Raw genomic sequence first — 15,578 nt, forward strand, 5'->3', positions numbered from 1 at the left:
TGGGTTTTTTAAGGAGAAAGGGAAAGAATCTGTGCTGGGGTAAGTTGGTAAGCCCTGATTGGACATGTTAGCCAAATAATGAATTTTGATTGTTGGGCCTTGGTGTTTCATCTCAGGAGTGACTCAGTGGCCAAATAAGGGAATAGACTGTAGGAGCTAGCTTTAGGAATGTAATCTAACGCTTTAGCAGTGGGGAGAAGGGTAAAGTGCAAAACCTGTCGGCACCATGTTTGCCATGCTTGGGCCTTCGGTGACCTGAATATTGGACAAAGTAAGGGTATTGTAATTACCTATAGTAAATTGATGTTATCTCTGCCTTTAGTTCCAGTAGTATGCTTTTCAAGATGCACTATAGTTTGGTGCATAAATCTTTAGGGTAGTAATGTCTTCGTGGCTAATTGCTCCCTTGATTAAAATGAGGTGTTATTCTTTATTTCTTCTGATTACTTCTACTTTGAAGTCTATTATATCAGATATTAGGATAGCAATGGCTGCTTGCTTCCTGGTCCCTTTTGATTGAGGTACTTTTTCCACCTTTTCACTCTAGGGTACATTCTGTGGTATCTTTAAAGGTAAGATGAGTTTCTTGTAGACAATCAATAGATAGACTTTCGTTTCTTGATCCATATCATGGAGGCCACTAATTTTTAACTTTTTATAAATTAATCCCATTACATCCGGATTTTTACCCTCTTGTTTGTATCCTCCTGTTCCCACACTCCTGCTTTCCCCCATTCCCTTCCTCTAGTCCTGTGATTAGGGGGGAGTACGTGGGGGCATCCTCCCTGACCATCTGACTCCAGCCTATCAGGTCTCATTAGGATAGCCTGCATCCTCTTCCTCTGTGTGTCCACAAGGCCACCCCACCAAAGGACAGTGATCAAATCTCGGGCATCAGAGTCCATGTCAGAGGCAGTCTCTGCTTCTCCTCACTAGGGGATCCACATGGAGAATGAGCTGTCCACTGACTACATCTGAACAGGGGGCCTAGTTTCTCTGCCTGCATTGTCCTTGATTGGTGCATAAGTTTGTGCAGGCCCCCTGGGTCCAGGTTTGTGAGGCCACTAATCTTTAAAAGATATGTCTTGATTGTAATCATTCTGCTGTTGTTTCCTTGTCCTTGGTGGCCCTTTGTCTTTCAACAATTCAGTTTGTGTATTATCTTTAGAGTCTCTTGGCTATGCTCATTCCTCTCTTCATCCTGAAGTACTGCTTCCTGTATTTTGTTTGCTATTAAGTCCATGCTGTGGCAGGGAAGGCATTCTGATGTCTGTGCTGACACCAAAGTCTGTTGATGCCCATAGTCCAATTTACTGCCAGAGGCCATATGCATGTCCATAGTCTGTACTGCCACCTGAGACAATGTTGCTCCTAATGGTACTTGTTGCCACCAGAGGACATGTCTACATCTGTGACCTGGGCTGCCTCCTGAGGCCACGTTACTGCCAGAGGCTACATTGATGTCTGTGGTTCATGCTCCCTCTAGAGACCATGTTGAGGTCCATAGTCCCTGCTGTAGGCTATGTTGATGTGTGTGGTATGTGCGGCCACCAGAGGCCATGTTGGTGTACAGAACTCATGCTCCCACCGGAGGCCATGTTTATGTCCGTGATCGTGGCTGCCTCAGGAGACCATGTTGAGGCCCATGATCTGTACTGCCACTGGAGGCCATGTGAATGTCTGTTCTCCATGTTGCGGCTGGAAGCCATGTTGAAGCCTGTGGTCCGTGCTGCCGCCGAAAACCATGTGGAAGTTCACTATCCATGGTTCCACTTCTTTTACAGTTGTATCGATGACTGCAGACATAACTAAGAATGTGAGACATAGAAGGCTTCTGTAACAACCCCCACCCCAGAGAAACAGTCTAGACAAGAGCCTATTTTTTAAAAAGACCTTAAAATTATGGTAAAGATGCTGAAGTGTAGCTCTTCACAGTTGATAGCTTCTAGCAGGGGAGTGGGTAGGGAAGGATAGTTATCTTTAAGGGAATGGCCACTGGGAGTTTGACCATGCTCCAAAGAGTAAATGGGCAATAAATATTGGACTTGTTGAAATTATTTTTCTTTTTGCGTGGGAGGAGCGTACAGAAGTGGGATGGTGGGTTGAGAAGAATGAAACATAAGTGTGATTGGGGCACACAGTATGAACTTTCCAAATAATCAATAAAAATATTCTGTTGGAAAAACAGAAATTCTGGCTTCCATCTAAGTAATTCCCATTAGAGAACATTTTGATAGGAATTCTGGGTTTAAGGTGGGAAAATATTGACTTGATCTTTCACATTGTATTTTTGAAATGCAAATTGGTCTAGAGCACTCTCTTTTTATTAGTTTTTGTTGGATATAGACACACTAGGCTGAACCAGATGCTAGGGTCTGTGGGCCAGGTTAGGCCTGAAGGCTGTGTATGGCTAAGAGAAAATGAAGTCAGGCAAAAAGGGGGCTGGATTGGAGTGCATCCCGATCCAAGCATGGAGTTTGGACATAGATCTGGAGTTTTAAGATGGTGCCTGAAAGGGAGGATTAGGTGGATTCATCTGCCTAAACCCTGGCACAAGGTGTGCAGGACCTGGTTGGGCAAAGTGGTTGGATGGGCATGCAAGGGGCCTTTAGGCTGTGGGAAGGCAGCATGAGTAGTGGACAAAGACATGTAGGTTTCGGGCAATGCAAGTAGGGGAGACCATACTGGGGTATTAGGTGTGGGATCTATGGTTTCATGTCATAATGTCTAAAAAATTGTTGTATTCCAATGGATACACACGCTGAAGCACCATCAGTCCCAATTAGCAAAGGCATCTCCAAGACAGTCACCATCCCTAACAAACATGTAACGTTAGAATCATGCTCTCCAGAATTTAAGGCAAAAGCCCATGGGAATTCTGAATATGAACTTATGGCATAGTGCACATATTTTGATCCAGATGTGGAACTCTCAGCTACTTCTCCAGGACCATGTGTGCCTGCACACTGCCATGCTTCCTGCCATGATGAGCATGGACCAAATCTCTGAAACTGTAAGCAAGCTTTTGTATTAAATGCTTTCTCCTATAAGAGTTGCCATGGTCATGGTGCCACTTCACATTAATAGAACACGGACTTAAACACTGTTGGCATTAAAATCTTCATCAAGTAGCAGCAAATTAAATTCAGTGTCCACTAAAAGATTATGCATGGATTAGATAGGTGACTCAGGTTAGGAGCCCTTACTGAGCAGTCATAAAGACTGGAGCTCGGATCTCAGCACTCACATCACAAGACAAGCATACTGTGCATGCCTGTAACCTGCATTGAAGCAGACAGACAAAGCACTTCAGGCACTCACCAGCTTCTAGACTACCAACAAAATGTGAGCCATGGGTTTGGGAGGGACCAGCCTCAAAAGATTGCTTGGGGAGTGGTAAAAGAGGATACTCTTCTGGACTCCATGTAATCACTTGCACACAAATCACACACAAATCACACACAGACACACACACACAAATGAAGGAAAATTATTCATTATACATTATACATTATAAACCAATGGAATTTATTCTTGTAATAAACATATGATTTGATATGCAGTGATCTGTAGTCAATATGGGATATCAGATGAACAGTGAAAAACAAAGATTATATCATCTCAGTAGAAATAGAGTCTTTAACAAGACATAACATGTTTTCATAATAAAAACGCCAGTAAACTAGGGAGAAACCACTATGACTATATTAAAGACATTGTAAACAGCATATAGCTAACATCAGGTGCAACAGTGAAAGACTACAAGCTTTTCCTCTAACATCAGAAAGGATGGTTATGTTCACTTCACCATTTTAAGTCAAGGCGATATTAGAATTTCAGTTAAAATAGTTAAGGAAATTATCAAAGAAGCCTCCTTCAACAACAGATGGGAACAAATACCGAGACCCACAGCCAAACATTATGGAGAGAGAGAGAGAGAGAGAGAGAGAGAGAGAGAGAGAGAGAGAGAGAGAGAGAGAGAGAGAGTGCTTGCAACACTCAGCCCTAAATGGGATGTCTCCCTCAAATCCCTTCCCCTCAGAGCTCAGCAAACCCTGAGGAAGAGGATATGTGAAGAGTGTAAGAGCCAGAGGGGATGGAGAACGCCAAGTAAACAGGGCCCTCTAAATCAATTGAGCAAAGTTCAGAGACTGAACAGAGACTGAAGGAGCAAGCACAGGGCCTGCATGGATCAGCATCAGGTCAGTCCTCTCTGTGTGCATTATGGTTTCCAGTTCAGTGTTTTTATGGGACTCCTGAGTGTATGAATGAGTGGGTCTCTGATCCTCGTGCCTTCTCCTGATCTCTTTTCCTTCTGTTGATTTGCCTTGTCCAACTTCAATGTGATGGGTTTTGTGTTAATCTTATAATGTTTCATTTTGCTATGCTTTGTTGCTATCTCTTAGAAACCCATGCTTTTCTAATGAGAGACAGAAAGGGAATGGATCCAGATGGGAGAAGAGGGAAGAAAAACTGTAATCAGGATATATTGTTTGAGAAAGGAATCTATTTTTAATAAAAGACGGAAATAAAATAAAATAGATGAGAAAATAATTAGCCAAAAACTGAAATTGAAGGCATCCATATTACAAAGGAAAAAGTAAATTATAAATGATAGAACACATATGGAAACTCCTAAATATTACACAAAATAATACAGAATTCAGTAAAGTTTCAATATACAGCCAAACAGTTCCATTTCCATGCACTGACAATGAAAAATTTAAACAGTAAATCAACCAAAAAAATCCACAGTTCAATTTATAATAGCATTAGAAAGAGTTTTTTTTAAACTTTGGTTTGGTTTGGTTTGGGTTTTTTTGTTTTTGTTTTTGTTTTTGTTTTTGTTTTTTTGTTTTGATAGGGTTTCTCTATGTAGCTTTTGCTGTCCTGGACTCACTTTGTAGACCAGGCTGGCCTCAAAATCACAGAGATCCTCCCGCCTCTGCCTCCTGAGTGCTAGGCTTAAAAGTGTATGCCATGGCACCTGGCTAGGAATAAAATATTTGAGAATTAATTTAATTAACAAAGCAGGAAACTTGTACACTATGGATTCCAAAACAGTACTGAGGGAAATACAGTAAGCCTTTAATCCCAGCATTTGGGAGGCAGAGGCAGACAGACCTCTGTGAGTTCAAGGCCAGCCTAGTTAGGACAGCCGGGGCTGTTAAACAGAGAAACCCTATCCCAGGGAGAGAAAAAAAAAGGGAGAAAAAAGCATCACAGATTACTACTCATTCTTCCCTTATCCATAGGATCATGGCAAAGTCTAGGCAATATTTGGAATAGAAAAAATTATCTGATTATTTTCACTTATTACTGATGTACTCTTCAATGACATAAGCACATTTGCACAGATGCAAACATGTACACATACACAAAACATCACATTTTATCCCTAATGCATACCTTGACAGCTGAGGAAGAAGTATTCAATGCCAATGCACTCATTGACACTGGCTGCTTCTGAGAAGCTATGAGCTTCTCATTCTGGATCATCCAGTCCAGATGTGTGGGGTTGGGTGGTAGAGAGAGAATGTGATCATATAAAAGCAATTTAAGTCTGAAATAGGAAATTCAATGAAAATATAGTTTCTTGCCCTGATTAACTTCTGCTATCAGCTTGACACAACCTGAGTCACTGAAGGAAGTCTCAGGTGAGGGACTGATCAGAGCAGATTGGCTTGTGGCCATGTCTGGGGGAGATTGTCTTGATTCATGATTCATTTGGGAAGAACCGGCTCACTATGGCTGGATGATACCATACCCAGTCAAGTGGCCCTGGGCTATATAAGAAACCACTTGTGGGGGGAGCGGGGACTAACTCTGACATGAACCCTGGTGTCCTCAATTTGACCACTTCCCCTTGGTGGGGAGGCCTGGTGAAGAGGAAGCAGGTTACCAGGATGAGACCTGATAGGCTGTAATCGTATGGTAGGGGAGTAGGTTCCCTTCTGTTACAGACCTAGGGGAGGGGAATAGGGTAGACGAGGGAGGGAGGGAAGAAAGGGAAGATGCAAGGGAGGGGATAACAATTTAGATGTAATATGAATAAATTTTAATAAATTTAAAAATTTTTAAAGAAGAAAAAAACAAGTCTACCTGAACACGAATCAAAGAATAAAGCAGAAAGCAGTTCAGAAAATGAGTCAGTGGACAGTGCTGCTTCATAGTTTCTGCCTCAATTTTTGCTTGTGTTGCTGTCCTGACGTCCCTCAAGGATGGACTTGTAAGTATAAGCTCGATAAACCCTTTCTTTCTGTAAGCTGCTTTTTTTTTTTTTTTTTTTTTTGTATGAGTGGTTGTTCCCAGCAACAGAATGAAAGCAGAATAGAAATTGTTCCTGGGAGTGTAGTGTTTCTGTAATGGGCATGACCATGTTGTTTAAGGGGAAAGGTTGTGGAAAGTGTCAGAATGTTGAACTAGAAACGCTGGTAAGTACTCGGAGCTTAATGGAGTGCTGGGTGAACTTGCTAGATAAGAGTGTTGAGAGAAATGTAGATAATTGAGGCCTGGCTCGTAAAACTTCAGAAGGATGCAAAGACTCTCTCAGGACCACTTGAGTCAGGATCAGTTGAGGTTAATAAGAGGTCAGCATCATTAAGGTGAAATCTGGGCAGTATTTTGTAGGGTCAGCATATAGAAGCTGTGACCTAAAGGAAGCAAGACTATACAACAAGCCCACAGAAAGAGATTAATGTATAAGAGTCTCCCACATGGGACTGGTTTTGAACGCATGAAAGAGTCATGGAGAGCAGCTGAGGCTTGGCACTTTGTGACCTTGTGGCAGAGTTGGGATCTCTGCAAAGACACCCTGAGTGATCTCTGGTGAAGATGGAGCCTCAGTGGCAGTGGAGAGGCCCCAGTATACTGGAGATGCCAGGCCCATGGCTTTTTCACCAAGGACAGTGGCGGATGTGGAATAGAGCCAGCCTGAGTTTGTTTGAAACAAGCTATGTGTGCTGGAGATGGCAGAGCATGAGCAATGATTTAGAGCCCAGGTGACCACTAGTGGTTTCCAAACATAAGATATTGAACTGATAGATCTGATTTGCACTACTGAATTTTGGGGGTTGCTTTGATCTGTTTGTAACTACACACTGTTCCCTTTTGGAATAACAAAGTCTGTAACTTTTTTATTTTACAGTATTCCACACTTAGGAGACTTTGGGTATTTAAATAGACCTTGGACTTTTAAAGTCTTGAAATGTTTAAGCTGTGAGACCTACAAATTTTAGACTCTTGGGGACCTGGATATTGGCTCAAGGGTTAAGAGCACGAGTTGTTCTCGCAGATGATTTGACATTAGTCCCCAGCAGCAATGTAGTGGCTCACAACCGTCACACTCAGGCATGCATGTGGTACACAGACATACATACAAGTAAAAACTCAAAACATAGAATTAAAATCTAAGGGATGGAAAGATGGCTTAGAGGCTAAGCACTGACTGCTCTTCCAGAGGTCCTGAATTGATTCTCCAGCAACCACAATGTGGCCCACAGCCACCTATAATGTGATATGATGCCCTCTTCTGGCCTGCAGTTGTACCTGCAGGTAGAGAACTGGATGCATAATAATTAATAAATAAATCTGTAAAAAATTAAAATCTAAACGTTAAACTGTTTTATATTGTGCTATTAACATGAGGTCTTGCAGTCAAGAATTGAAAAGTGGTAGCTTTAAGTGATGTATTTGTGTGTCAAGTTGACAAGTGGTAGGGAGTCCTAGGTAGCTTCAGCTATCAGCCTGAAATAGCCTAAAGTCTCCTAAGGGAGCCTCAGCTGTGGGATTGCTTGGTTGAGGTTCAGCTGTGGCCGTTTCTGTGAAGAATTATCTTGAGTAATAACTGGTTGAAGTGAGAGGGTCCAGCCCACTGTTGGCAGCACCATCCTAAGGAAGTGGACCTGGATTGCTGATCATGAGTTGGATAGTGATCCAGAGTGCAATTGTTGCACCCAGATTGATCCCCCAAAAAGAACCAGAAAATACATGAAACCTCTGTAAAATACAAGAGGAATCTTTAATTCAGCTCCGAGCTGGGTCGCACCCTATCCTCCAAACGCTAGGTCTCAGGAGTGTCCCACAGCCTTGATCTCTGGCCCTTTTATCCTCTCAATGCCCTTTAAGCAGAAAAGGGTGCCAAGACCCTGGCTCAACTTCTTTTGTTCTCCCCGACGGGATGAGTCGGTTGTTAGGTAACGCTGGCTCTGGTGAACAGGAAGGAATGTGGCCATAAAACTGGGTCTCTTATCAACTCTATTTCCGGTAGGACCCTTCAGGTCAGTCACTAAGCAATGTTATCTCTAGTGGGGGCTGCTCTTTGCAGCTGACCAGATTATCTCCTATAGGCCTATTTCTTAACCTTTGTCCCAGTTACCCTGAAATCTAATTTTAGTTTTTCTGGTATCTCTCAATCCAGAGGGTGATCTAGTTCTTCTTCAGTTCTTGACTGAGTTCCTGCCCTGAATTCTCTCAATGATGGACTGTTGTCAGAACCCAGTACAAGAATGAAGTCGTGCAAGGAGTATTCTGAGTGCTTGTGGGAAAACTCCAAGAAACCAAGGCAAGTGATCTCAGTTTCTTCAAAAACACACAGTGTTTCTTGGACTGTGTTTTTGTGCCCCTCAGGTGTAGGGGATAGGAGTGAGTTTACTTCAGATTGTTCATTCCAATTGGCTATTGTTTTGGTTTCTATGGCTCTATGGAAAAACAAGTTTTTGTAGTGTGTGGCATGCCTGCCATGTACAACTTGCCCTTGTAATTGTACACTTTACTCACATAACTCTTCTTAGGCCTCAGAGTATAAATTGTCTGATGCTCTGAATAAAGTTGGCTAGTGCATGAGACTTTAGTCTGCATCATTTCTTGGCTCCTTTCTCCCAGGTCCCACCACCTCTAGAGCAGTGACAGACTGTGACTTGGAAATGTAAACCAAATAAACTCCTTCCCTCTCTAATTTGCTTTTGGTAAGAGTGGTTTAACAGCAACAGAATCAAAAGAGAGCATGAATGTTATCATTTTCATGAAGTTGCTTCATGAAATTATTTCAGCAGTAATGCCTTAACAGACCTCCATTTATTAAAACACAATGCAAGGTTTATATAGACATCAGACACCTGCCTGCATACTCCATCCCACTTTGCCCTCAGGGAAGGCTGTAAAGGAAGTATTTTCCTACTAAATTCTCCTGTTACAGAAACTTGTTACAAGTCCTCAGGTGGGGGCTGGAAAGAGAGCAGAGCCCGGAGAGACTCTCTGCCCAAGTTCCTTTGTCTTATCTCAGCAGTAGGTAGTTCACACAATCAGGTATAGCACCTTCTGAAGCAACACAAAGGATCCTCCCAGCAGGTTCTGGCTAGCAGAAGGCTGCCTTTGCACTCACTGAGCCACAGTCCTGAATTATGGCTCCTGACAATGTAGTTGATAGGCCATAGTCAGACAGTGTGGGAAGAGGGGCCCTGTCAGAGGTCTAGGGGAGGGGAATAGGGCATAAAAGGTAGCAAGGGTAGGAATAGGAAGATACAAGTGAGGCAATAACAATTATGATATTATGTGAATAAATTGTAATAAAAAAGAGATACAGAACATTTGGTACAAAGTTTACATTAATAGATCCATAACTTCACTTTACTGTGCTAGTGAAATATAACTAGATAATTACATATTATCTATATCTTCTTCTAAATGCACCCAGATAAAGACTGACATGAGAGTGCTCAGCAAGTGTCACGGCAGTAATCCTTTTTATGTACCATTTCTTGGCATATGTACATACTTGCTATACACCTGAGCTCCCATTCTGTCCTAGGACCAAGGCACAGCCATATTTCATTCACCAAAAGAATACTTATTCTGGGAGGGGGGATCCAAGATCACGGAGCCTAATACACACTTTGATCAGCAGTGACTATTCAGCAGCCTAAGGACCTATCTGAGGAGCACAAAACACCAACACATTGGTGACCCACAAGTGAGAGGGGCTCACATTTTGTGGAGCATGGTTGGGGCCAGCCTCTGGCCACCCAGCAAAACAACAAAGTCCCCAGTCCCCACAGAAACGGGCACACAGCCTCCAAAGGCAAGCACCACACGCCTGCTGGTGGGTAGCTCCTGATCTCCCTGGGGCACAGAACTAGCTGGGAACTGCAAAATCACCAGTGTCTATGGGTTCTAGCACTGAGAAGACTCCACAGTAGGGATCACAAGTAGATCTGATCTCAGGACACCCAGAAAAGCAACCGAGAGAGCTCCTGGGTTTCTAAGCAGCCACTGCATGCCCACGCGACCACCACACACTGGGAATACACTCGACCCAGAGTCATCAGAATGGGAAGAGATCATGTTAATAACACAAGCAACAATCCCCAGGACCATTTGATATCACAGGAAACCGAAAGTCCCACCACAACAACAAGCCAAAGAGATTCTATTTTAGCCAGAGCACAAGAGAAGTATTTCAAATCTAAGGTTATGAAAATGATAGAGGCCTTCAAGGAGGAAAATAAATCCCTCAAACTAGAACTTGAATACACAAAGAAAGAGACAAAACAATTGAGAAAATCACTTGAATAAACTACAATCAAACAGGAGAAGGAAATGAATAAAAGGTTTCAAGACCTAAAAATGGACATAGAATATATGAAGAAAACACAATCTGAGATAATACAGAAAATTGAAACTCTAGAGAAGAGGACAGGATCTATAGGCACAAGCATGACCAATAGAATTCAAGTGATGGAACAAAGAATATCAGATAGAAGCTATGACTGAAGAAATGGATAGAGCAGTCAAAGAAAATGTTAAAACTAAAAAGTTCCTGACACAGAATATATAAGAAATCTGGGATACTATGAAAAGACCAAACCGAAGAATCATAGGGATAGAAGAAAAAGAAGACTCCCAACTTCAAGGCCCAGAAAATAGTTTCAACAAAATCATGGAAGACAACTTCCCTAACCAAAAGAAAGAAATGTCCATAAATATACAAGAAGCCTACAGAACTCCAAATAGATTGGACCAGAAAAGAAAATCCTCCCACCACATAATGAGCAAAACACTAAATGTACAGAACAGAGAAAGAATGGTTAAAGCTGCAAGAGAAAAAGGCCAAGTCTCATATAAAGGCAAACCTATCAGATTACACCTAACTTCTCAGCAGAGACCATGAAAGCCAGAAGGGCTAGGAGGAAAGTCATGCAGACACTAAGAGATCATAGATGCCAACCCATTTACTATACCCTGAAGGAGATATAAGCATATACTTTGTTTAGATCACAAGTGTGTGGCATGAAAAAAAGGCTTGTAAGAGAGCAGGTGATATTTATCCCCTTAGAAGTCGAACCACAGTGTGGGAGAGATTGGTTGTTAACCAGCTGAAAAACATCCTTGAACAAATTCTGAGAGGAGATATAAATGTGAGCCAAAAACAGGAGGCAGGGTCTTTGGAGACTTGGGATAGTTTTGGCTGTTCATCGCTCCACTTTGAGATGCTCCTAGAGAGAACCACTTGAGCAAAGGCTTCAGGGCACAGGCTCTGGCTGAGGCTCCGGGTTCTGGTTGCTCCAGGTTCTAGCAGAAGAATCCTGCTGATTACACTAGAATTGTTCCTCGGAACTGATATCCTTATGGTTTCATTATTGTATTCCTTTTTTTTTTCATTATTGTATTCTTTAATCTCCTTTTCTTATTGTTTAGGCTAGTCATGTTATAAGTCAGGTACTCTCACTTAATAAGTTTGTAATGAAAAATAATTGTTAAGAAAATTGAGCCTGAAATGCCCAGAAAAGCTTTCAATCACTATAGATAGAGAAAACAAAATACTCCATGACAAAACCAAGTTCAAACAGTACATAACCACAAATCCAGCCCTACAGAAGTTACTAGAAGGAAAACTCCAACCCAAGGTGAGTAATTTTACACAGGAAAACAAAGGAGATGAATAACCCCCATGCACAAAAAAACAAGAGAAAGGAAGCTCACAGACAAACACATACATACACACACACACACACAAACACAAACATTCTACCACTACCAACATCAAAATAGGAAACATTAACCACTGGTCATTAATATCTCTCAACATTAGTAGCCTCAACTCCCCAATGAAGAGACACAGGTTAACAGAATAGATACAAAAACAGGACCCATCAATCTGCTGCATACAGGAAACAGACCTCAGCAATGAAGATGAACATTACCTTAGAGTAAAGGGCTGGAAAAAGGTATTCCAAGCAAACAGACCAAAGAAACAAGCTGGATTAGCCATTCTTGTATCTAATAAAATAGACTTTCAGCCAAAACTAATCAAAAGAGATGGAGAAAGACACATCATATTCATCAAAGGAAAATTACACTAAAATAATGTCTCAGTTCTGAACATGTATGCCCCCCAAATACAGGAGCACCCACATTCATAAAAGAAACATTACTAATGCTTAAATAGCACATTGAACTCCACACTTTAATAGTGGGAGACTTCAACACTCCATTCTCACCAATAGATAGATCATTGCACTGGAAATTAAATGGAGAAACAATGAAACTAATAGACATCATGAACCAAATAGACCTAACTGATATATACAGAACTTGTCACCCAAACATGAAAGAATTCACCTTCTTCTCAGCACCTCATGGAACTTTCTCCAAAATCGACTATATAGTTGGTCACAAAGCAAACCCACAACAGATACAAGAAGATCGAAATAATCCCTTGCCTCTTTCCAGACCACCATGGATTAAAGCTGGAACTCAATAACAAGAAAAACAACAGAAAGCCTACAAACTCATGGAAACTGGACAATTCAATGATATCTGGGCAAGGAACAAAATGAAAAAAGAAATTTAAAACTTCCTAGAATTCAATGAATCCCAAGGCTTCATTGAATCCAAGTATACCCAAATTTATGGGACACAATGGAAGCAGTGCTAAGAGGAAAGTTCATAGCAATAAATGCCTTTATATATAAATTAGAGATATTTTTTGGTTCATAAGCATGATCTAGTATTCATTCCTTTGTGTGATATGCACCGCCCATTAAACCTTGTTATGACATGGGCACATTACCCATCTGATATGAAAAAAAAGAAAAGAAAAGAAATTAGAGAAATCCCATACTACTAACTTAACAACATACCTGAAAGCTCTAGAACAAAAAGAAGCAGACTCACCAAAGAGGAGTAGACAGCTGGAAAGCAACATACTCAGGGCTGAAATCAATAAAATAGAAACTAAGAGAACAATTCAAAGAATCAACAAGATAGACAAACCCCTAGCCAAACTAACTAAAAGGCATAGGGGGAGTAACCAAATCCACAAAATTAGAAATGGAAAGTGAGACATAACGACAGTGAAAAAATCCAAAGATTCATTAAGTCTTACTTCAAAAGCCTATATGCCACAAAATTTGAAAACCTAAATGGAATGGAAATTTTTCTTGGTAGATACCAACTACCAAAATTGAATCAAGATCAGGTAAACAAATTAAATAGTCCTATATCTCCTAAGGAAATTGAGGCAGTCACCAAAAGTCTCTCAATCAAAGAAAATCCCAGGACCAGGTGGATTCAGTGCAAAATTCTACCATACCTTCAAAGAAGAGGTAATACTAAAACTCTTCAAGCTATTCCACAAAATAGAAACAAAAGGAACATTACCAAACTCATTCTGTGAGGCCATAGTCAACTTGATACATAGGCCACACAAAGACCAACAAAGAAAGAGAATTTCAGACCAATTTTGCTTATGAACATTGATGTAAAAATACTTAATAAAATACTTACAAACCAAATCCAATAACACATCAAAAATATCATCCACCATGACCAAGAAAGCTTCATTCTAGGCATACAGGATATAAGAGTATACAGAAATCCATCAATGTAATCCATCATATAAGTAAACTGAAAGAAAAAAAACCACATGATCATGTCCTTAGATGCTGAAAAAGCATTTGACAAAATCCAATACCCATTCGTGTTTAAAGTCTTGGAGATAGGGATACAAGGCACATACCTCAACATAATAAAGGCAATATACAACAAGCCTATAGCTAACACTAAACTAAATGGAGAGAAACTTAAATATTTCCACTGAAATCAAAGACACAACAAGGCTGTCCACTCTCTCTAGATCTCTTCAATATGGTACTTGAAGTCCTGGATAAAGCAATAAGACAACTAATGGAGATCAAGGGGATACAGATAGGAAAGGAAGAAGTCAAACTATCACTATTTGCAGATGGTAGTATACATAAGTGACCCTAAAAATTCTACCAAGGAACTTTTGCAGCTGATACACCTTCAGAAAAGTGGCTGAATACAAAATTAACTCCAAAAAATCAGTAGCCCTGCTGTATACAAATGACAAAAGGGGTGAGAAAGAAATTAAGGAAACTACATCCTTCACAATAGACACAAAGACTATAAAGTGTCTTAGTGTAACTCTAACCAAGCAAGTGAAAGACTTATATGAAAAAAAATTTCAAATCTCTAAAGAAAGAAATAGAAGAGGACATTAGAAGGTGGAAAGACCTCCCATGTTTGTGGATTGGGAAAATCAACATAGTAAAAATGCCCATTGTACCAAAGGCAATTTATAGATTAAATGTAATTCCCATCAAAATTCCAAGATGATTCTTTACAGACATTGAAAGATCAATTCTCAACTTCATATGCAAAAATTTTAAAAATCCAAAAAAGATAAAACAATCCTGCACAATAAAAGATCTTCTGGAGGAATCTCCATCCTGGATCTCAAGCTGTACTATAGAGCAACAGTAATAAAAACATCATGGTGCTGGCATGGAAATAGTCTGATTGATCAATAGAATTGAATAGAAGACCTAAAAATAAACTCACACACAGCTATGGGCATTTGAGTTTTGACAAAGAAACCAAATCCATGCAATGGAAAAAAGATAGCATCTTCAACAAATGGTACTGGTCTAACTGGATGACAACACGTAGAAAAAGGCAAATAGACTCATATTTATCACTGTGCACAAAACTTAAGTCCAAGTGAACTAAAGTTCTCAACATAAAACCAGAGACACTAAATCTGTTAGAAGAAAAAGTGGAGAAGAACCTTGAATTCATTGGCACAGGAGACAACTTCTGTCAGAACACCAACAGCTCAAAGCTCTATGGTCAACAATTAATAAATAGGACCTCATGAAACTGAAAAGCTTCTGTAAAGCAAAGAACAGTGTCAAGAAAACAAAATGACCACCTATAGACTGGGAGATCTTCACCAACCCTACATCTGACAAAGGGCTAATATCTAAAATATATAAAGAACTCAAGAAATTAAACAGCACCAAGCCAAATATCCCATTTAAAAATGGGATACAGAGCTAAACAGAGAATTCTCAACAGAGGACTGTAGAATGGCTGAGAAACACTTAAAGAAATGTTCAACATCCGTAGTCATCAGGGAAATGCAAATCAAAACAGCTCTGAGATTCCATCTTACACCTATCCAAATGGCTAAGATCAAAAATTCAAGTGACAGCACATGCTGGCAAGGATGTAGAGAAAGGGGAACACTCCTCCATTGCTGTGCAAACTTGTACAAC

At 40.6% G+C, this 15,578-nt stretch overlaps 1 non-coding gene across 1 annotated transcript; it reads left to right on the plus strand.

The window, feature by feature from the left end:
• Window positions 1-12,978: 12,978 nt before the first annotated feature.
• LOC127186104 (small nucleolar RNA U13) lies at window positions 12,979-13,079 on the plus strand. The gene has a single exon (XR_007830338.1). It is a non-coding gene; the product is annotated as a small nucleolar RNA U13 (small nucleolar RNA).
• The last annotated feature ends 2,499 nt before the right edge of the window (window positions 13,080-15,578 follow it).

This window comes from Acomys russatus, chromosome X (genome assembly GCF_903995435.1).
Source record: "Acomys russatus chromosome X, mAcoRus1.1, whole genome shotgun sequence".
In the NCBI taxonomy this organism is placed as follows: domain Eukaryota; kingdom Metazoa; phylum Chordata; class Mammalia; order Rodentia; family Muridae; genus Acomys; species Acomys russatus.